The following is a 22,829-nucleotide window of genomic DNA, read 5'->3' on the forward strand; positions in this document are numbered from 1 at the left end:
ATAAAACTTCTTACCAATACACTTACCATTTATTCCATAAGCTCATAAACGTATTCATCTGTTTATTTTTATAACCAATAAACCATAGCCCAAAATATAAACCTGTGAGGACCTCGGTATTCTAGTCAAATATATGCACCATAGTGCTTACACATGAGGTCAGGTCGTGCCCAATGACAACTGTCGTTTCGGATATCAAAATAATTCCTTATTCTCAATCAATAAATTAAGGAAATGCGTAGCAAAGAGAAGTAAGGGTCGATTCCACAGGGACTTAGAAAATTATAAATTTCTGTCTGAATTATTTATGTCAGGCGTGAAACAGTAAAAATGGGGGGATTTTAGTAAAAGATAATAAAGTGATTAAATAAAAGTAATTAAAGTAAAAAATAAGAAGATGAAGATTGTAAATAAATACGGTAAAAATAACCTCAAGCTTCGCTTTGATTCAATTTCCTTTAGATCATCGAATAAGATTTTCTCTTCAGGATTCACGTCGGTTACTTTGTCTACAAGGGCTATCCTTGTGACTCTATCTTGTATACCGAATACCCAAGGCAATCTTTGATTCCGGCTTCGGTAGTTGATTCTAACAACATCTATTGTCGTAGATCAAATACCGTTTAAGTTCATGGCGACCGACTCGGATTGTTGTTTCTATAACCGTCAATTCCAATCTCAATTCCCTCTTGGCGAAGCTATCTCGCCAAGTGTGTTCCCAGGAAGTTGAATTGCTTTCTATAAGCCGAATCTTCCTCCCACACGTTTAATCGCAACAACTTCTTGACCAAAGTCAATCTTCGATTTTGAAAACTGTTTTGATTTTGAAAAATAAGCGCAGAGATTGAGAGAGAGATTCCGAAGATATTAAGGGACCGTTTCAATTCTCCCGTTGGAATTGAATCATCGCGACAGCTCTCGGCTTATGAAAAATTTAGCTAAGCATGACAAAAGTCATACTTAGCATAAAAATAAAACTTGAAAATAAAGAAAAATAAAAAGAACCTGAAAAGGAAAAGAGAAAACTTTTATAAAAACTAGAGAGAAAAGAAGAATATATATTCTGAATGATGAGTTTAGGCTTACCCCAAGTGGGTATTTATAGCCTCTCAAAGCCTAAAGGATAAACAAAGAAAATAATAAAATAATACAAAAGATAATTATTTTTAAATTTAAATTCAAACTTAAACTAGTCTCCTAATGCAACTCTGCTCGTCAATCTTCCAGAAGGCGTGCAGACGAAGTCTCCTAGAAACTGCCACTGACTGGACCTTCTAGAAACTGCCATGTCAGACCGCGTCGTGCCCAGAGTCGTGCCCATGTCTCCAGCCGTGACCAAATAATAAAAAAAAATGCAGAATTCACCCGTTTTATCACTAATTCTTGAAAGTAAGGACCTGCACGAGAATAGACATAACACAACCAAATCAGCAGCAATAACTTCACAAAATCAAAGAAATAACGAACAGATATTAACGATTCTGAACACTCATCAAATTCCCCCTCACTTATCTCATGCTTGTCCTCAAGTATGATTAACCAAATCAGTCAAAAACTTCATTAAACGTTCTTTGTCAAGTTTCATATTCAAGGAAGCAAGGTAGAGACCACAATAACTATTGAAGTCAAGAAATCAATCAACTGAACATCACCAATTGAAACAAGTCAAGTGCAATTGTAATATCCGTTCATTCATAAATCTCAATGCTCATAACTCAATACCTTACCGGGATTCACTCAAATCACTCAATGTGTTTGGGGTAAAGAAACGCTCAATGTCAGAATCGACACGATATTACCATAAGCCTACAAGTAAATCAAATCTCCACTACTAATAAGAACAAGATGCATAAATCAAAGGGTCTTTTATTGGTTGTAACGTGGCTTAGGTAAAGGTGGGGAAAAGGCTAAATATATGGCTAAAATTCAAGGCAAGGAACTAACAAATAATAATCTCAACTCCATCAAAACATTAAGCACAACAAGATAAAAAGACAACAATTTTCTCGTCGAAATGCATTTTTTCTTTTTCACACTTTTGTTCTTTTGTTTTCCATTTTTTCTTTCATGACTTTTTTTTTTTTCGAACAGTTTTTTTTTTTTTTTTGAACTGCTATTTTTTTCAACATTTTTTTTTGTGATGGAGAATACAATGGTAAAATTATTCACTTGCCCTGAAAAAGGTAGAAAAGACGGATAAAATAAAAAGGCTTGGGTTTAAGAATATGGTGAAAGCAAAGAAACGAGAAAAGGCTCAAAAGTGGTTAACTAAGGGGAAAATGCATGGGTAGGCAATTTAGTGGGGAAACGGAGTGGTTAATCCTAAGGTGCCCAAATCATTTTTAAGCATCATGTTCATGTGTAATCTCGACAGTATTTAACATGCAGGTTTTAGAATATCAATGTCAAATTCGACACACTCAATCAAACAAAATGAGAGCGAAAATGATATGCTCGTAAAGGCTCAAATCTCACCAAATTGTTTTCATGCATTGAGCTAATCATATTTCAACCAAAAAAATCATGAAATATCACAAAAATACCAACTTATCACAATCCATGCTATCCATTATCAAGCATATCATAACCTAAATAATCATGTGTTCCCAAACAAGCATAGCATTCCAAAAATTTTCAACAAGACAAAGATAATTAATGAAATTTCCGACCAATTCAACCAACACATACTAGATTCAAAGCATAAAGATAAGCGAAATGAAATTCAATCCTACACTCTACTCCCCTTCACTTAAAGCGTTTTGCCTCAAAATGAATAATTAAAGTGCAAGAGAAGGAATACAGGATTCCCCTGAACTAGTTTCGACTGCGGCCACGGCCTCGGCCGCGGTGAGAGGTGCTAGGACGGAGGTATGAGAGAATTTATGTGATGTTCGTCTCGATAGAGTGGAGGCGGTCATGAACTTCATCCATTTGTGACTACATATCTGGGCGTGGTGCTGCAAGAGGCGGCGCTGGTGAGCTTCGACGAATGAAGACTCGCTCGCTGCGAGGAGTGAGGACACCCGGTGGAACGAAGTAAGGTGCAGTTGGGGTTCTGGCAAGTAGGCCCATTGAATCCAAGCAACACTCATCTAAAGCATCTGTAGAAAAAGCATAAGTAAAACGTGTTACATCAAAGTGAGCGATGCGAGAAGCTAAATGTGTAATGTAAGGGCCAAGGATAAGTGGGCGGTTGGATCGGATAACGATCTCAAAAGCTCGAGCAAACCAAAATCCTAGGTTCACATGCTCACCGGAGGACATGCACCATAAAAAGAATAGCTTGACTCGGCTTAAGGAGGACGATGAGTCATTCCGGCCAGAATAGTTGTAAGCGAGGAAGCGATGGATATAGCGCAAGGTCGGGTCGTGGATAAGGTGGGCTCGCGTCGAGTGGGCGTTGAATGGTTGTTCGGCTAAACCTGTGAGCGCCTCATAAGCCGTATCGGCATCGAAACTCTGTGGAATCTCAAGTAAAGCGGTTAGACACGAATGACTCGTGACATCTGTCACGAATCCCATAGCAAGATTAAATTCCGATATAGACATTGAAAAGTAAGACCCACACAGTCGGAACGAGACAACATCAGGTGAGTGAACTAACATTAAGTAGGCATTGGGGTGAAAAATTAAAAGTGGCATAAAATTCAAACACAAGTTCACAAAACGTTCCACAGTTAATCATCGGAAAAAGTTCCCAACCAATGGCAGCAAAGTATGCATGAACAGACTCACGTAAATGCAATGTTTCTAGAGTACGCGTCGGAATATATTTAGCAACACGGAAATGGCGGTGTCTTACCGATTCGAAACGGCCCCGACGGTTGCGCTCCGGGTTTTCGTGGGTTGGTGGCGGGTCGTCGGGCACATCCTCCGAGCTAGGTGGATGGGTGTACGAAGCATCACGGTCGTGGTGTGGCCGAGAGCTGGACGTCGCGGGTGAGGGATCCGGGGTGGAAATCCGGCAGTGAAGTCCTCTGTAAAACCATAGACAGGGTGGTACATTAGCAAAGGTTGAATCGATACGGGGCTAGAGTTTACCTCAGGGGTAGTATCCGACGTAGCCGAGTGCATCGAGTATGACGGGAATGCCGTCCGTCGCGAGCGAGATGATGATGCTTCAGTTGGCAGGGAATGAAACGACGGGGATGGAGATCGTGGAGGGGACGGGCGATGAGACGTGCTCGGTCCGGGACGTAAGGAGGCGGTCGGCGCAAAAGATGAGTGATACGGGGATATCGGCACTTGGCCATGACCTTGTGTCGGTTGAGTCAGAGGAGGTGGCGGAATGGAGTCGGAGTCGCTCGGCAATTCGACGAATGCCGGCGCATTTAAACGGCGTCGTCCTCCTAGGACGGTGGGCGGAGGGGCGTTGGCGTTCTCGGGTCGGTTTCGTGTGCACACCATAGTGGATGGAGGGGATGAAACACGTTAGCAAGGCGTAGATGCCGCCGGTGGTGAGTAGAAGGAAGGCGATGGTTTTGTGCTTTGGGAGGGGAGCGATCGGGGATGGGTGAGATGAAGAGAGTTGGGTTAAGTTTGGCTCTGCCGTGCGTTGGGGGTGGGTGTTTGGGTTGGAATGAAATATGGGGTTTTGTTTTTAATGATAAAGTGTTTTGAAAATTGAAAAAGGTAGATGAAAGGTGATAGGGTGGGGTCTACGGTATAGTAAAATAAAAAAAAGATGAGAAGGGATTGGGGTGATAGGCGGCAGGAAGATAACAAAAAGGGAAAAGAGAAAATTGAGGTTTTGCTAACGTGCGCCGGTCCCTTCTATGAGTTTTGCTAACGTGCGCCGTTAATGGAATGGTGCGCACAACTGGGCTTCTCCTCTTTTCTTGCTTTGTTCGACTATTTACTGCTCAACAAACTCTGAAATTAGCACTGTTCGAATCATAATCTTGCAAATCCTCATCGTTTAAGTTTGAATAAAAATATTTGATTCCTGTAAAATAAAAATAAAAATTAAATTAAACATGCTTGAATGAATAAAAATAAAATGAAACAAAAAGTAAAGATAAATTAAAAAAATGACGAAATTGAAAACAATGGGTTGCCTCCCATGAAGCACTTTATTTAACGTCATTAGCTCGACGACCTGGTTCAGACTACAGGTTCTTCCAAGTTGAGATCTTCAATTAAGCAAACTTTGCTATTCGCATAATATGGCTTAACCCTGTTTCCATTGACTTTAAACCGAGTGCCCGAATTATCTTTAATTTCAACTGCGCCATGAGGAAGTATTCCAGTTACTGTATAAGGTCCGTTCCATTTTGACCGAAGTTTACCTGCAAAAAGTTTTAATTTTGAGTTAAAAAGAAGAAATTTTTTCCCGATAGAAAAAGATTTAGAAACAATTTTTTGATCATGAAATTCTTTTGTTTTGTCCTTATATATTTTTGCGTTGTCGTAAGCATCTCTCCGAATTTCCTCAAGCTCTTGTATATGTAACTTCCGTGTTTCGCCAACCGCTTCTAGCTCCATATTGCACTGTTTTACGGCCCAATACGCCTTGTGTTCTAACTCGACAGGTAAATGGAACGGCTTACCGAACACAAGGCGGTATGGTGACATGCCAATAGGTCCTTTGTATGCAGTCCGATAAGCCAACAGAGCGTCAATCAATTTCAAGCTCCAATCCTTACGACTTGTCCGTTCGTTTGTGGATGATAAGCCATGGCAATTCTATGATTCACTCCATGCTTCCTCATAAGCACATCAATTACTCGATTGATGAAGTGTGTGCCACGTTCGCTTATTATCGCTCTCGGTGTACCAAACCTGGAAAAAATACAATTCTTTAGAAATTGAACAGTAGTTTTAGCATCGTTGTTGCGAGTGGCCTTAGCCTCCACCCACTTCGAAACATAATCAACCGCAAGAATTATATAACAATTGCCAAAAGAAGAAACAAATGGACCCATATAGTCAAGTCCCCAAACATCGAATATTTCGCATATATGTATAGGATTAAGGGGCATTTCGTTTCTTCGACTCAAATTACCTGCATGTTGACAATTATCACAAGTTTTGCAGAACAAGTAGGCATCACGGAAAATATGAGGCCAAAAGAATCCGCATTCCAAGACTTTATGAGCAGTTCATTTCAGCCCAAAGTGTCCACCACACGAATAAGAATGAAAAAAATTTAAGATTGAGCTTACCTCACTTTCAGGAACACATCGACGAATTACCTAGTCTGAACAATGCTTCCAAAGATATGGATCATCCCAAATGAAGAAACGAGATTCTCTCTTAACGCGGTTTACTTCGGCTCTCGTTAAATCAGATGGTACCTTCCCTGTAGCTAAGTAATTAACTATATCTGCGAACCAAGGTTTTGATGTTTGCGCCATCATCAAGATTTCCTCTGGGAATTCTTCACGAATGGGAGAATCAACCGCAGTGATTGGAAGCCGGCTTAAGTGATCGACTACTAAGTTCTCACATCCTTTCTTGTCTTTGATTTCAAAATCAAACTCTTGGAGGAGTAAGATCCAACGGATTAGTCGTGGTTTCGCCTCCTTTTTGCTGAGCAAGTACTTCAAGGCTGCATGATCGGAGAAAACAATAACTTTAGTGCCAACAAGATATGATCGAAATTTATCTAATGCAAAAATAATGGCAAGTAATTCTTTTTCGGTTGTTGAATAATTCCGTTGTGCGGAATCCAGGGTGCGGGATGCATAAGCGATAACGTGAGGTTCTTTCCCGATCTTTTGTTCGAGCACAGCCCCAACGCTTCCATTCGAAGCATCACACATAACCTCAAAGGGAAAGTCCCAATTTGGCGGTTGGACTATGGGTGCCGACACTAACTTTTCCTTTAATACGTCGAACGATTGTTGGCATTTTTGGTCGAAATTGAAGATTTTATCCTTCTGTAATAGCTCGCATAATGGTTGTGCCACTTTAGAGAAGTCCTTAATGAATCTCCGGTAAAAACCTGCATGACCAAGGAAAGAACGAATTTCCCTCACCGAAGTGGGGTAAGGAAGTGAACGTATGATATCCGTTTTCGCATTATCTACCGCAATTCCTTTGGACGAAACAACATGTCCTAGAATCAAACCTCTATCAACCATAAAGTGACACTTTTCATAATTCAAAACAAGGTTAAATTCTAGGCACCGACGCAACACATTTTTCAAATTTAATAGACATTCCTTGAATGAATTACCGTAAACAGTGAAGTCATCCATGAAGACCTCAATACCTTTCTCAACAAAATCAGAAAAAATACTAATCATACACCTTTGGAATGTAGCAGGTGCATTGCAAAGTCCGAAAGGCATACGTCGGTAGGCAAAAGTACCGAAGGGGCACGTGAATGTCGTTTTTTCTTGATCTTCAGGTGCTACTGGAATTTGAAAGAAACCTGAAAATCCATCAAGACAACAATAATGAGATTTACCGACTAATCGTTCTATCATTTGATCTATAAATGGAAGAGGAAAATGGTCTTTCCGAGTTAATGAATTCAACTTCCTGTAATCGATGCAGACTCTCCACCCATTTTAAACTCGTGTTGGTACAAGTTCTCCTTCAGAATTTTCAACCACAGTAACTCCAGTTTTTTTAGGAACTACATGTACCGGACTTACCCACTTGCTATCCGAAATTGGATATATAATATCTGCATCTAGGAGTTTTTGTATCTCCTTTTTTACCACTTCCATCATTGGTGGATTCAGCCGGCGTTGACCCTCACGTGTTGGTTTTGCGCCTTCTTCGGTTTTAATTTTGTGCATACAAGTAGATGGACTCAAACCTTTTATGTCAGCGATGGTCCATCCTATAGCCCCCTTGTTTTGGCGCAAAACCGTGATCAAGTCTTTTTCCTCCTCCTCGGATAACCCTTTTGATATGATTACTGGCATAGTGTTGTTTGGTCCGAGGAAGGCGTATTTCAAGTGGTCAGGCAACTGTTTAAATTCAACTTCGGGTGCCTGCAGAACAGAAGGTAAGATTTTAGAAGAAATCAAATTCAATTCTGTATGATCATAATTCACGTTCTCATCCTGACCCTCCAGCTCCCTGCATATATCAAAAGAGAAATTAGTCTTTAAAAATTCGTCAGCCAAAGGATCAATTGAGTCGACAGAATTTAAACTTTCCACTTTATCAGGATATCTCATTGCCTTATATACGTAAAATTTAACGATCTCACCGTCAAACTCCATAGTTAAAATTCCGCTTCTCACGTCAATTTTTGTGTGTGCAGTGCTCAGGAAAGGGCGTCCCAAAAGAATATTAGACGATATGTTCGTTCGTTCATTCTCCATGTCGATTATATAAAAATCGGCGGGAAATATCAAGTTGTTTACTTCCACCAATACATTCTCCAAGAGTCTTTCAGGATAGATTACTGATCTGTCGGCAAGCTGTATCGAAATCTTTGTATTCTTCAAAGGATCGTTAGTGACCATTTTATAGACAGATAGAGGCATTACATTAATTGATGCACCAAGGTCACACATAGCTCGTTTAATCTCAACCTTACCAATTTTACAAGGGATTGCAAACATACCTTGGTCCTTCAGTTTGGGTGGTAACTTTCGTTGGAAAACGACTGAGACGTTTGCTCCTAAGCTTACTTTCTCGACTCCGGTAAGCTTCCTCTTTGTCGTACAGAGATCCTTCAAAAATCGGGCATACCTTGGAACTTTTTCGGATAACTTCGAGTAGAGGTATGTTAACTTCCACCTTCTGAAGTACGTCTAATATTTCCTTTTCCTCAGCTTTTTTATCCTTTTTAACTAACCTTGATGGAAAAGGTGGTGGCACGTCGTAGGGAGATGGCTTCGGATCGTCCAATTGTTCTTCTTTATTCTTATTCTGGGATCCTGCGTCATTGGTCTTCTTTTCTTTTTGGACTGCTTGGTCCGATGGGATAGGTAGCGCTACTACTGTACCACTCCGAAGGGTGATGGCGCTAACGTTTTCCCTCAGATTCACTTCAGTTTGAGACGGAAGTTTACCTTGTGACTCTAATCTCCCAATGGTTTGAGTCAGTTGGCTCAATTGCTTGTCCATCTCTTGGAAGTGGGCTTCAGTTTCGATCTGGAATTTCTCCTGGGATAGTGCTAACCTCTCGACATCGGGTGGTGGAGGTCTCGCTTGATAGCCTTGATTCGGGCATCGGGTTCTGCGCATAACTGAAGTTCGGATGGTCCCTCCATCCTGGGTTGTATGTATTACCATAAGGATTATAAGCTCTTTGGGGAGGTCCCGGGAAGTTTCTGACTACGTTGACTTCAACTGTTGCATCGTTTTGAATCAGTGGACAACCGTCTGTTGGATGATCAGGCAATGCACATATTCCACATACTCGGTTTTTTCCTGTCTTTCCTGCAACAAGAGAGTTTACGACTTCACTTAACTTATCTATTTTACTTTCCAAGTAAGATGAACTTATCTCATGAACCCTTCGAGAAGGTTCATTATTTGCGCGGAACTGTTGGGAATTTGCAGCCATCGTTGATATTAAGTCTCTAGCTTCGGTAGGAGTCATATTCACCAAGGCTCCACCGCTAGCAGCATCGATCATCTTCATTTCCAGGGGAGATAATCCTTCATAGAAGTATTGAATGAGTGTTTGTTCGGTTAGCCCATGTTGTGGGCAACTAGAACACAACTTCTTAAACCGCTCCCAGTAGTCGTAGAGCGACTCTCCATAAAGTTGCTTGATTCCAAGTATTCTCCTTCGTAGTTCACTTACTTTTACCGCAGGGAAAAACCTGTCAAGAAAAAGACGAGTCATATTAGCCCATGTAGTAACAGAATTAGGAGGAAGATAAAATAACCACTCCTTAGCCGAGTCGGCTAAGGAAAAAGGGAAAGCTCTAAGTTTTATTCGGTCCTCGGTTACTCCCTGTGGTGTCATGCTAGAGAAGACCATGTGAAATTCTTTGAGATGTTTGTGTGGATCCTCGTTTGGCAATCCGCGGAATGTAGGGAGGAGATGAATAAGGCCAGTTTTCAACTGGTATGGAGTTTCGCCTTGGGGAATATTAATGCACATAGGTCCTTGTTCAGTGGGTGCGCGGCTAACTCCCGAATAGTAGGTTCGGCCATCGGATTTGTATTACCTGAATTTGATCTTTCTTCTGGATCTAATTGTTGTCTCCTTCTTTCCCGAAGTGTCTGTGCGTGGAGTCTCCTAGCTTCAGCTTCGATCTCCGGGTTGTACTCCACTAATGTGCCCGGATTAGTCCTGGTCATAAATCAAAAACAAACAAAAATTAGTAACTTTGGCGAAGTCCCCGGCAACGGCGCCAATTTGACAACTGTCGTTTCGGATGTCAAAATAATTCATTATTCTCAATCAATAAATTAAGGAAATGCGTAGCAAAGAGAAGTAAGGGTCGATTCCACAGGGACTTAGAAAATTATAAATTTCTGTCTGAATTATTTATGCCAGGCGTGAAACAATAAAAATGAGAGGATTTTAGTAAAAGATAATAAAGTGATTAAATAAAAGTAATTAAAGTAAAAATAAGAAGATGAAGATTGTGAATAAATACGGTAAAAGTATCCTCAAGCTTCGCTTTGATTCAATTTCCTTTAGATCATCGAATAAGATTTTCTCTTCGGGATTCACGTCGGTTACTTTGTCTACAAGGGCTATCCTTGTGACTCTATCTTGTATACCGAATACCCAAGGCAATCTTTGATTCCGGCTTCGGTAGTTGATTCTAACAACATCTATTGTCGTAGATCAAATACCGTTTAAGTTCGTGACGACCGACTCGGATTGTTGTTTCTATAACCGTCAATTCCGATCTTAATTCCCTCTTGGCGAAGCTATCTCGCCAAGTGTGTTCCCAGGAAGTCGAATTGCTTTCTATAAGCCGAATCTTCCTCCCACACGTTTAATCACAACAACTTCTTGACCAAAGTCAATCTTCGATTTTGAAAACTGTTTTAATTTTGAAAATTAAGCGCAGAGATTGAGAGAGAGATTCCGAAGATATTAAGGGACCGTTTCAATTCTCCCGTTGGAATTGAATCATCGCGACAGCTCTCAGCTTATGAAAAATTTAGCTAAGCATGACAAAAGTCATACTTAGCATAAAAATAAAACTTGAAAATAAAGAAAAATAAAAAGAACTTGAAAAGGAAAAGAGAAAACTTTTATAAAAACTAGAGAGAAAAGAAGAATGTATTCTGAATGATGAGTTTAGGCTTACCCCAAGTGGGTATTTATAGCCTTTCAAAGCCTAAAGGATAAACAAAGAAAATAATAAAATAATACAAAAGATAATTGTTTTTAAATTTAAATTCAAACTTAAACTAGTCTCCTAATGCAACTCTGCTCATCAATCTTCCAGAAGGCGTGCAGACGAAGTCTCCTAGAAACCGCCGCTGACTCGACCTTCTAGAAACTGCCATGTCAGACCGCGTCGTGCCCAGAGTCGTGCCCATGTCTCCAGCTGTGACCAAATAATAAAAAAAAATGCAGAATTCGCCCGTTTTATCACCAATTCTGGAAAGTAAGGACCTGCACGAAAATAGACATAACACAACCAAATCAGTAGCAATAACTTCACAAAATCGAAGAAATAACGAACAGAGTTTAACGATTCTGAACACTCATCACCCACCTTCTATACTAGTTATCCTTTAGTGCAATCCCGAATACGACACATAAGGTCGTGCCCACAATATGCACTAGGTATCCTTTAGTGCAATCCTGAATTTGCAACTACTGGACTCTATGGCATGTTGTCAATACCACTAACCCTCAATGACATACTTGGGCATATAGTCTATATTTATTTAATCCATCCATGGAAAAGTATATTAATATAATTTCACATTGGGCCATTCATACCTGAAATAACATCATATATATGAATAATAAATATCATATATAATAACCACTGATCAATGCATTTTATACTCAACTTTTGACATATTTAGAATACGTCAAATATATGATAAATGACATAAATATCATGCCAATGTAGATAAGGTAGACTTATCGCACGTCCTACTCAATTATGTATAAAACATGTATGTATAATGTTATGCATGTCTTACACTCACTTTGACATTATAAACAAGTTAATATAAGCCTCACTAAGCTTTAACTTAATCCTTCGTTATCAATTTGGTTCGATCCCAATTTTTATCCCAATTTCATAATCTGGCAGTTTGCACTACTTTAAAAAATATTATTATGTATTAATATACACATTTAAAATTATTCTGTTTATACCACTAGAAACTATACTCAAATAAAAATCCAACAATATAAGGCATACCATCTAGTTCCATTTATACAATTTATAGTAAATTGTCAAAGTTGACTTATAGAAGTTGTTTTGAGCAAAATCTATTGTCCTGTTTTCTGACCTATCCTTGATTAAATATTCATATTTTTTGTATACATCTCGAAATCAGTTTCTTTTTCTTCTAAATAAAACTAGACTATTATACGAATCCAACAGTATAAAAATCATCCCCTAATCATTTCTCTAGAATTTATGGTGATTTTCTAAACTTACTGTTCATAACACAAATCTATACATATTTTACCAATTTGCATTTTCAGCTTATTCACTAATTCTATTAGCTCACCAAATGCACATGTATGCATAAACCACAAATCACATAGCAATTAGGGAGTCACTTCTTACCATAGTAACTCCATCACTGGCTCATCGCAAGCCAATGTCAGTTTGATAACATAAATACAAATTAAATTTGCACTCACCTGGTGTCCTTATCTTGTAAACCTTCCTTATAGATTCACGTTTCAGCATTAAGCTTCTCCTTAGCTTTAATAATGTTTGATATTGATTTTAAGCACATGATATAAATGACCATCATTACAAAATATATACAAATTCAAACCACATGTTAGAATCTTACTAACATAGGCACACATTAAAAAAATAAATTCCTAAAAATCTTTAGATGCTTATTTGATACTAAAGTCATGTCACAACATAAATGTTGACCTTAACAATTCTAAATGAACAATCAAATTCATTTCTATCCAAATTTCACATAACATTTCACTTAAGTTCCCAATTTTTCCATATATATGATTTGAACCTCAACTTTTACTTCCCAAATAATCCAATTTCACATCCTAACTTCAATTTCAACACTCAAACATTAATTTCCAACATAGTACATTAACTATTGCACATTTACACATAAACCCACAACTTTCCATAATTTTTGAATAGGTCTCCCAACTTTCATAAATTACAAAAAGGTGCCTATAACTTTCTAAGGCTTGAAGAATACTTCCTACTTTATTTCAAATCCTTGCATAATTTTTCCATAATTTTTATCACTTCTTAAAGCTTAGGTTGAATATCAAGAGTGTAGGGTTTCATGATTTCACTTGAATCAATTCCATTCGAGTATGAAATTAACCTCGATTCAACATTTCAAAACCTCTATTAAACCCCAAACTTAATTTCATCAAATCACATTTCCCCTCAAATTTAGGGTTAAGTCAAAACTTATATACACATGAAAAGGTGGTTTTAACCATCAATAAAGATTGGAAATGAATTTACAACCTTAATAACCTCAAAATCCTGACATGAATATAAACCCTAGAATTTGGATCTTTGAACTCGAGCAAAATTAGCATGCAATTATGGTACCAAATGATAGCGTTTTTCGAATATAACAATTTTCTATTTCACGTCTCGATCATCTCATGCAATTTCTATATAATTTCAAGTTAATTGTCATTATTAAGCTTAAATGAATTTAAATTCAGATAATGTGAAACGTCAATTTTACCATTAATGAATCCTTATATTTACATTCATACCAAGTCACATAACCCTTATCATCTTTCCAAAGTCAAAGATGGACAAAATATTATACACTTTAACATTTTATCCACGCAACTATCCAAAAATTTCAATATTGTCACTTTAATCCAACGATCCAAATTGAACATGGAAATTAATTCTCAAATCTAATGATCTATTTTATTTTCCATAATATTTCTAAGCTTAATTTAATATCCTTCAATTTCAAAGTGTCTATTCAATCTGATTTACCGAATTTTATCAGACTTCAACACTTTCTAGCTTTTAACATAAATGCCAGATCAAAAATTGTATTCCCACCAAAACGTCATTTTTGGGGGTGAACTATTCATTAATGGGGTTAAAACAACTAAATTTTGGAAATTACATTTTTTATCCTCAAACTTTTGAAAATTACCTTTTTAGTCCTTAAACCTTTCCAAATTGTATACTTTAGCCACTAAACTTTCAAAATTTACATTTTGGTCACTAACCAAATTTTCTGGGTGTTATAAATTCAAACGGCTATAGCATCAATTGGTGTTAAGTTGGATGAGGCTATGGTGTTGCTAAGTCGTTCGCTTCAAAATCAGTCACATATGCACAGCGCCCAAGTTCAGTATTAGGAGTATACACGGAAAAGGGATTTGGCGACCAAAACGATGTTCGCGAAGCTATTCAAACAAGCTAAAGCACTATTTCCAATCTTTCCAACTAAGAAATTGGAAGATCTAATACAACGAGCAATGACTGATGTTGTCCATAATTTTTCTAGTATTGAGACTCCTAATGCCACACAGCCCAGAGGGGAAGACGACACCAAGGTTACCGATACCAAGTTAATGGAGGGTGAATAGGAGATCGAAGATGAAGCAATAGAAGAGTGTGACAGTAAAAAGGAAGAAGAGTCAGTGAAAACCATGGAATTTCTGCCTATGGATAAGTAAATTCTAGAGAAAAGTAGCATGTGAGCAACAATCAGCAGCAAGTGAAGGCTGTGGATGAGTTGATACTCCAACAGGGCAAGTGACAGCTCAGTTGTTGTGGATGCAATGATGGTAATTCATAATGTTATATTTGCTGTTGAACAATCAGTTGTTGCAAGTTAGTCGGAGAGTACTCCCGTAGCTCAGGCCGCTACGAAGAATCGTAGAAAAAGCTGGATGCCACATCATCCAAAACTCCAGTCTCTGAGGCTGCTTTGACAAATCCCTCATCAGCGTCGGCCAGTAAAAAGAGGAAAAGCTCAGTGAAGGCGAAAATAATAGCAAAACTTCTTCTCCCAAATGTTCTTAGCCACATAAAAGCCCAAGAAAGCCCACTTAGGGGAGTTTTGCTTCCCTTTCTCCTATTTTAGTTTGTTTTATTTTCTCTTATTTTGTTTGTGTTCCATGCATTAGGACAATGCATCCCTAGGTTTGGGAATATGTTGTTAGGTTTAGGTGTTACATTTAGGAATATAGTTTACTTATAGAATTGCATTAGTATTACCTTAAGATAATTTTGAAAAAATAAATTAATGAAGTAGTTAAGGAAATTTTGATGATGCCCGATGATGAATATTAATCAAATGAAATGCTATAAGAAATACTATAGAAACCTTTAAAAATAACAGTCATTCGATTTTTTTACACATAGGTGTATTTTTTCAATACTTAGAGAATTTAGAACTTAAGCATATTTATGAGCATTATAGGATTAAATTTACTTGATTTTACTTATTTTTCATGGTAGGAGCATAGTGGGTTGCTATGGGCTAAATTTGATTTTTGCTACTGAAAATTGTTGCACTAACGCCGTAGCACTACAGGAAATGCTAGTCAGATATGTAGCAATCGTTTAAACTTCAGAGGGTTAGAAGAATCTTCTAGAGTGGGATAGTTGGATCGGGTAGCTGTCATGTGGCTGGATAACATCTGAAACATGGACCTTTTTTATAAGGCAATGAAATTTTCATTCAAGTTGTAAAATTTGAATACTTGGGTGCAAAAAGTATGACATTGTGAAAGATCCAAAGTACCATTTTCAACGTTATTTTTCTTAAGACATGGACACCTAAATCCTACACCAGGGATTATTACAGCTCAAAGGAAGCTCGTTGAGGAGCTTCAGGGGTCAGCAGATTATGTTCAATACCTTCTATTGAGAAAGAGAATGATTGAACAATTAAACTTTTTTTGGATGTTTATTATGAACTTTGAATTTTATGTTTACTTGGTATTTAGATTATGAGCTCTGAACTTCATGATTGTGAGTATAAATATTTGCAATTAAATATATATTGTTTTCGTTTAAATCTAGAAATATTTTCATTCGACTTGTTATATACATTTGGGAGCCTTGGTGTTGCTCAGTAGGATAAGTACACTAAAAAGTGTGCAGCTAATATATTATTGTTGTTAATGGTTTGAGCCTTTAATTGATGAAAATTATTAAAGTAATTTAAATGGATTTAATCAATAATGATCACATGGATTAAGTATATCATGTTTTCATAAAAATTATAAGTCATAATATTATATCCTTTGATTTGATAGCTGACCAAATGCTTTCTGAATGTTGTAGCATGAACAAGTACCTCTCATTATTGATTACTTTTATTTCTATCTAGCATCACATTCCTTTGAAGCATTTATTGTTAAAAAACTATAATATCAACACTTTTCTCCTTATGGGTTAGACATTTGAAATCTCGTAGTTTCACTTTATTACTTGATTTGCGATATGTGCACTTGCGTGATTGATATAGCATTTTCGTAGCATCACTTTTCTGTTTACATTGAGGGATACATTACTACATGAGGTTATCATTACATTGCTTAAATAAATATGGCTACTCCCAATGGTATTGCTTTTCGTCACTCATGAATTACCTTCGACCTTGATAATTAAGATCGGTTGGGATGATCCCACTACTAGATAGTTGGTAAATATAAGCCTACCACGGTAATGTTGTAGTGGGTAACAGACACACATCAGAGAATTCATCTAAAATTACTAAAATGATGGCATCTTCCCTGCTAGATTCTAACCTAGATAAGTGATCAACCACTTGATTTTCAGATCCCTTCTTATCCCAAATCTCAATATCAAATTATTGGAGTAAAAGTACCTAACGAATCAAATGAGGTTTTGTATTCTTCTTGACAAAAAAATTCTTAGCGTTTAGTGGTCAGTATAGACAATCACTTTCGTGCCCACTAGATATGAACGAAATTTTTGTAAAGCAAACACAATAGAAAGAAAACTCCTTTTAAGTTGTGGTGTAGTTAACCTAGGCTTCATTTAATGTCTTAATGTCATAATATATCGCGTGAAATTTTATTCTTTCGTAGCCCTAACATTGCTCATACAGTAAAATCACTAGTACTACACATTAATTCCAAGGGCAAATTCCAATAAGGTTCCATAATAACAGGGGCATTCACTAGCTTCTTCTTGATTATCTGAAGGGATTGAAGCACTTCTCATCAATAACAAACTTCCTGTTTTGCTCTATCAATGAACACAATGGCTTAGCAATTCGAGAGAAATCTTTAAAACCTTATAGAAGCCATCATGACCAAGAAAACTTCAAACTAACTTCACATTGGTAAGAGGTGGTAATTTTTCATAAACTCCACTTTAGCTTTATCCACTTCGATTCCAAGGCTTGAAATTCGATGCCCTAGCACTATACCTTCTATGATCATAAAGTGGCATTTTTTCTAATTCAAAACTAAATTGGTCTCATCACATCTCTCAAAACTGCAGCCAAATTTTTAAACATTTCTCAAAGTCTTTCCCAAGACTGAAAATCATCCATAAAAACCTCAAGATAGTCTTCAAACATATCGGAAAAAATGGCCATCATACAACGCTGGAATATCGTAGATCATTACATAACCCAAATGGCATTCTACAAAAAAGCAAAGGTACCAAATGTGAAAGTTGTTTTCTCCTAATCCTCTAGAGCTATAACAATTTGATTGTAACCACTATATCCATCCAAAAAACTATAAAAAGCATTACCAGCAATTCAATCTAGCATTTGGTCTATAAATGGCAATGAGAAGTGGTTTTTTCTTGTTGTTTTGTTAAGCTTCCTATAGTCCATGCATGTCCTCCAACCAGTTGTTGTTCTTGTCAGCACTAATTCATTTTTATCATTTGTCACCACAGTAATTTCGCCTTTCTTTGGAACACATTGTATAGGACTGATCTAATTGTTGTCTGAAACTGGGTATATAATCCCAGCATCCAACCATTTGATAATCTTCTTTACAACCACTTCTTTCATGATCAGATTTAATCGTCGTTGATGTTCAATTAAGCTACTATTAGAATCCTCCAAAAGAATTTTATGCATGCAAAAATATGGACTAATGTCTTTTATATTAGCAATGATCCACGTAATAGCATGATGATGCTTCTTCAACACATCAATCAAATGAGTTTCTTGAGGTGTTGTAAGCTGTGCTACCACAATGACTAGTAGTGTCTCATTTTCTCCAAGGTAAACATATTTCAAAAGCTCTGGCAGAGGTTTTAATTCAAGCTTTAGTGGTTTTTCAATAAATGGCTTCAGTGCTTAAAGAGTATGACCATTCATTTGCGAAGTTCAATGTTCAGGAGATACTTGCTAAAACATTCTTCTTCTTTATCGTTTAAAAATTCTTCGAATGCTACTAAATCACGTTAGGGTTATATCAGCGTTGTAGCATTCTTCTAAAGGCCCTTGTGCAAAAATGTCAATCACATCAAGTTAAAAACAGTCAACATTGTCATTTATATAAGGAACATTATTTAAAACATTAAAAGTAATATGCTCATTGTTCAAGCGCATAGTTAATTCTCCCTTTTCAACATCAATCAAAGCTTGGCCTGTGGAGAGGAATGGGTGATCTAGAATAATTGGAATATCATTGTCTGCTTCATAATATAAAATGATGTAGTCCATAGGAAAAATAAAATTTTCCACTCTCACAAGCATGTTATCCACAATACCACTAGGATGCAAGGTAGAGTAATCAACAAGTTACAAAGTAACCGTAGTGCGCCTTGCTTCGCCATTCCCTATTTTTTTAAAGATTGAAAATGACATTAGATTTATCCTAGAACCCAAATCACATAAAGCTTTACCTACAAATGTGACACCAATGTTAAAAGGAACAGTGAAACTCCATGGATCCTTTATCTTCTTTTAGTGCTGTGAAAATGATGGAGGCATTCTTAGTTGTTGGTGTTGAGGCATTGAAGTAGTTGAGCGTCAGATGTAAAAGGGTTATTATCAGAAACGATTCTAAATTACTACTTTGCTCTGCGTTTGGTGCTGTGAATTGATTCTCACGCGATTCAGTCTCAACTTCTTTGCTCTTACCATTACCATGCGTATGAGTTTCATTATTATTTCTCCTCAATTCTTCAATTGGTTCCCCAATATGAATTTTACTTCTTGTGATAATGGCCTTGCAATTCTCTTTACAATTTTGCTTGGTATTCTCAGTATCACTAGGAAGTATTCCTTGCAATGGACTATTTAGAGCTTAGCCATTTGTTCTTTCTGGTTTTCTATAACCCTCAATGAGGTAGATTGGATTTCCATATACTCTTTCATCATAGCTTCAAAAGGTGTTGAAGTTTGGTTAGAATATTGACCTTGGTAATTCTGCCTTTGTTGTGGTTGTGGCATTTGACTTTCCTAATTATATTATTGTTGGTGTTGTGGATTGACAACATTCTGACTTCTCCAAGAAAGATTAGGATGATTTTTGAAATTTTCATTGTACATATTGCCAAAGGCATTATCATTCCTTTGATAATTATGCACATAGTATATAGACTCCAGATTTTGGGGGCATTCATCAAAATTATGGTCATCACCATAATATACGTAACTGATAAGAGATGTGACTTTGACTTCATACATTCCTCCTGGTTTGTACAATTTCTTCACCATTTCAGTCAATGCTGAAATATGAGATGCAATAGAGTTGAAAACTTCAGAGTCTATTACTGCAATACCAGACTGACCAAATGTGTTGCGCATATTAGGATATTAGCAATCATTAGTGGATATTTTTTTTGAGGATATCATATGCTTCATTGTATGTCTTATCCAACAAAGCTCCATTCGATGAAGCATCAACCACCATACGAGTGTGTATATTGAACCTGTTATAAAACATCTTCATTTGAGTCCAATGTGGGAATCTATGCACATGATACTTCTAATACAATTCTTTAAATCTTTCTCATGCTTCATACAAGCTTTCATCTTCCAACTGTTTGAATGAAGTTAAATCATTTTGAAGATTAGAATTCATATTTGGTGGGTTAAATTGCAATAAAAAGTTTTGTGATAATTCATTACAGGATGCTATAACACCTGGTGGCAATGAACTCAATCAAACTCATGGTTTACCATGCAGCAAATAAGGAAATAGCTTCACCTTCAGTGTCTTCTCCGGAATACCTTGCTAAATAAAAGAATCGCAAACCTCCACAAATGCTCTCAAATGAGCCCTAGGATCTTTAACAATAGATCGTCCATATTGTCTCATAAATTATAGCATTTGGAACATAACTGGCTTTAATTCAAAATTCCCAGCATTAATAATTGGCCTCACAATGCCCGGATACAGATCATGTAATGTCAGCACCACATGCTCACAAATAATACTATTACGATCATCCAAGTTTTGATATGGTTGCCCATCTCCCATGCTAGTTGGCAACTTACCTTTCTCTCCATTTTTCAATGTGGATAAAATACCATTCCCTCATCTAGCCATAGAAACTTCACAGTGACGTCTCTGAAATGTTCTTTAAATCTCTTGATCAAATCGCTTTAAGTCTTCGTCACTTCGAGGCATACATAGGAAAATAGAAAATAAGAATACCTACAAAGGAAAACAAACAAGTAAGCAAAATCAAGAGAACTCTAAATCAAACCCATGCTCCCCAACAACGACGCCAAAAACTTGATGCTACTTAAGACGTTATAGCCTTTAACACAAGTATATGTATCGCTCGATTAATAAAGTAGTAACAATTGATACTATCGATATCAAACCCACAAGGAGAAAAATGTTATCATTAGAGTTTGCAAAAATAAGATTTATCAGGTATAAGAGTTGCTAAAAAGAATATACTAAAATCAATAAGGAAAAACACCAGTTCCTTTTACAACATTCCAGAAAATGTATGGTTAGCTATCAAATCAATGGATACAATATTATGAACTTCAAATATCATACAAACATTATACACTCAATTTATACAATAAGCATTGATTAAAACCTTTTGAACTACTTTAACAACTTTCATCAATTAAAGATTCAAAATATTAACAACACTAATCAATTGGTTGCATACTTTTCAGCATACACTATGCTACTCAGCAACACCAATGCTCATAAAAGTACATAACAAATCGACTGAAACTATTTATAGATTTAATTGAAAATACTATATATTTAATTATAAGTACTTCTATTCACGATCATAAAGTACTAAGCTCATACAATAAGTATCAAAGTAAACAAAAAATATCAAATTCATAATATCATCTAACAAAAGTTTAAGAATTCAAATCATTCCCTCTCTCAATAGAAGGCCATCAACGGAGATCCGCTGGCCACTGAAGCTACTCAGTAAGCTTCCCTTGTGTTGCAGCAATCTCTGGTAGAGGAATTAGGCTTCCATGTACTTGAATATTTAACGTGGAAATTTGGGTACTTGCAAAGGCTCTTGAATGTCACACTTTATGTGCTCAAGTACTCCCTTTTTTTATAGCTTGAGTGGGAATTTCATCTCCCAATGAAAGATGTCCATGTTTCAAGTGATATACAACCAAATGATAGCTGCCCAAGCCAGTTGTCCCAATCCAGAAGGTCCTCTTAACCATCTGGAGCTTGGAGGACTGCTGCAGTATCCGCTCAGCATTTCGTGCAAAATTTGCAAAACTAAGTAATTCTAATCCTAAAATGATCCTAAATATGCTCAAGTTCAAACCAAACCTAGGTGAAAAAGACTACTAAAGATAACTCTTTTGGAGAGTAATCATGTTTAATAAAGAATTTTAGCTACTCTGATATATATATATATATATTAGTTATAGAATGGTTTGTAATATAAAATCTAGTGTTGTTTTAAAATAAACAATATTAAGTAATAGTAATATAAATGAATAGTATAATAGTGAATTAGGTTTTAAATATTAAATCGTTAATTTCAAAGTAGACACTTTCAATCAGTTTCATTTATGATATTGAACAGTACAGAAGTGCCTAATTGTTTTTTGAATCAAATTTGATTTTGACATTTTAATATTAAATTATAATTTTATGTGATTATTAGTTTTAAAATAAAAAAATGCATTGTAAAATTTTAAAGAAACAAAACTTTAATGGTTTCCAAATAGTAAACGTTTTATACGAATGATGTGACATCTTTGACCGTTTACGAGTACGTATATGAGTTAAGGGTGTTATATATTGTATGCCCAAAACCTCCTTTATTTAAGGCTACACAAAGAATTGTATCAGTACTGTTCAAGCAGTACTGATACCTCTACCCATAAATGCCCTGTTTTTGGCTAAAAAATGTCCCCTAACTCCCCTCAAAAATCCCTCTAAGACTCTTGAATGTTCATTAAGCTTTATGGGAATTTAAGGCTTCATTATGAGTCATTTCCAAGCAATATAAACATCAAATATTTCATTTTGTTAAAAAATCATAACAATCCAAACTTGTACACATGAACACAACAAGCAAACAAATCGCAACCTAACGGTCTACAAGCGGTATAAGTGAGTTAGGAATGTGTTACCTTGAGCTTTCACCAACTTCCCTCACTAACCACAAGTAAATAAGAGGATTACTAACTCATTGAAAGACCTTACATGGATAGAAACATTATTTAAAACCCTTAGAAATGGATTTGGAGTCTACTAGGGCTCTAAAATGCCAAAGCCTCTTTAAAATCCCTACCATGGCCACGATGGCCAAAGCTTGAGATGGTGGGTTTAAAATGAAGTTGTAGGGTAGAATATTAACGTT

The 22,829-nt window shown here is 36.6% G+C and overlaps 1 non-coding gene across 1 annotated transcript; it reads left to right on the forward strand.

The window, feature by feature from the left end:
- The first annotated feature begins 19,976 nt into the window (after positions 1–19,976).
- Positions 19,977–20,083, forward strand: LOC120139446. The gene has a single exon (XR_005517638.1). It is a non-coding gene; the product is annotated as a small nucleolar RNA R71 (small nucleolar RNA).
- The last annotated feature ends 2,746 nt before the right edge of the window (positions 20,084–22,829 follow it).

Source organism: Hibiscus syriacus, unplaced genomic scaffold (genome assembly GCF_006381635.1).
Source record: "Hibiscus syriacus cultivar Baekdansim isolate YM2019G1 unplaced genomic scaffold, ASM638163v2 tig00110745_pilon, whole genome shotgun sequence".
NCBI lineage: Eukaryota > Viridiplantae > Streptophyta > Magnoliopsida > Malvales > Malvaceae > Hibiscus > Hibiscus syriacus.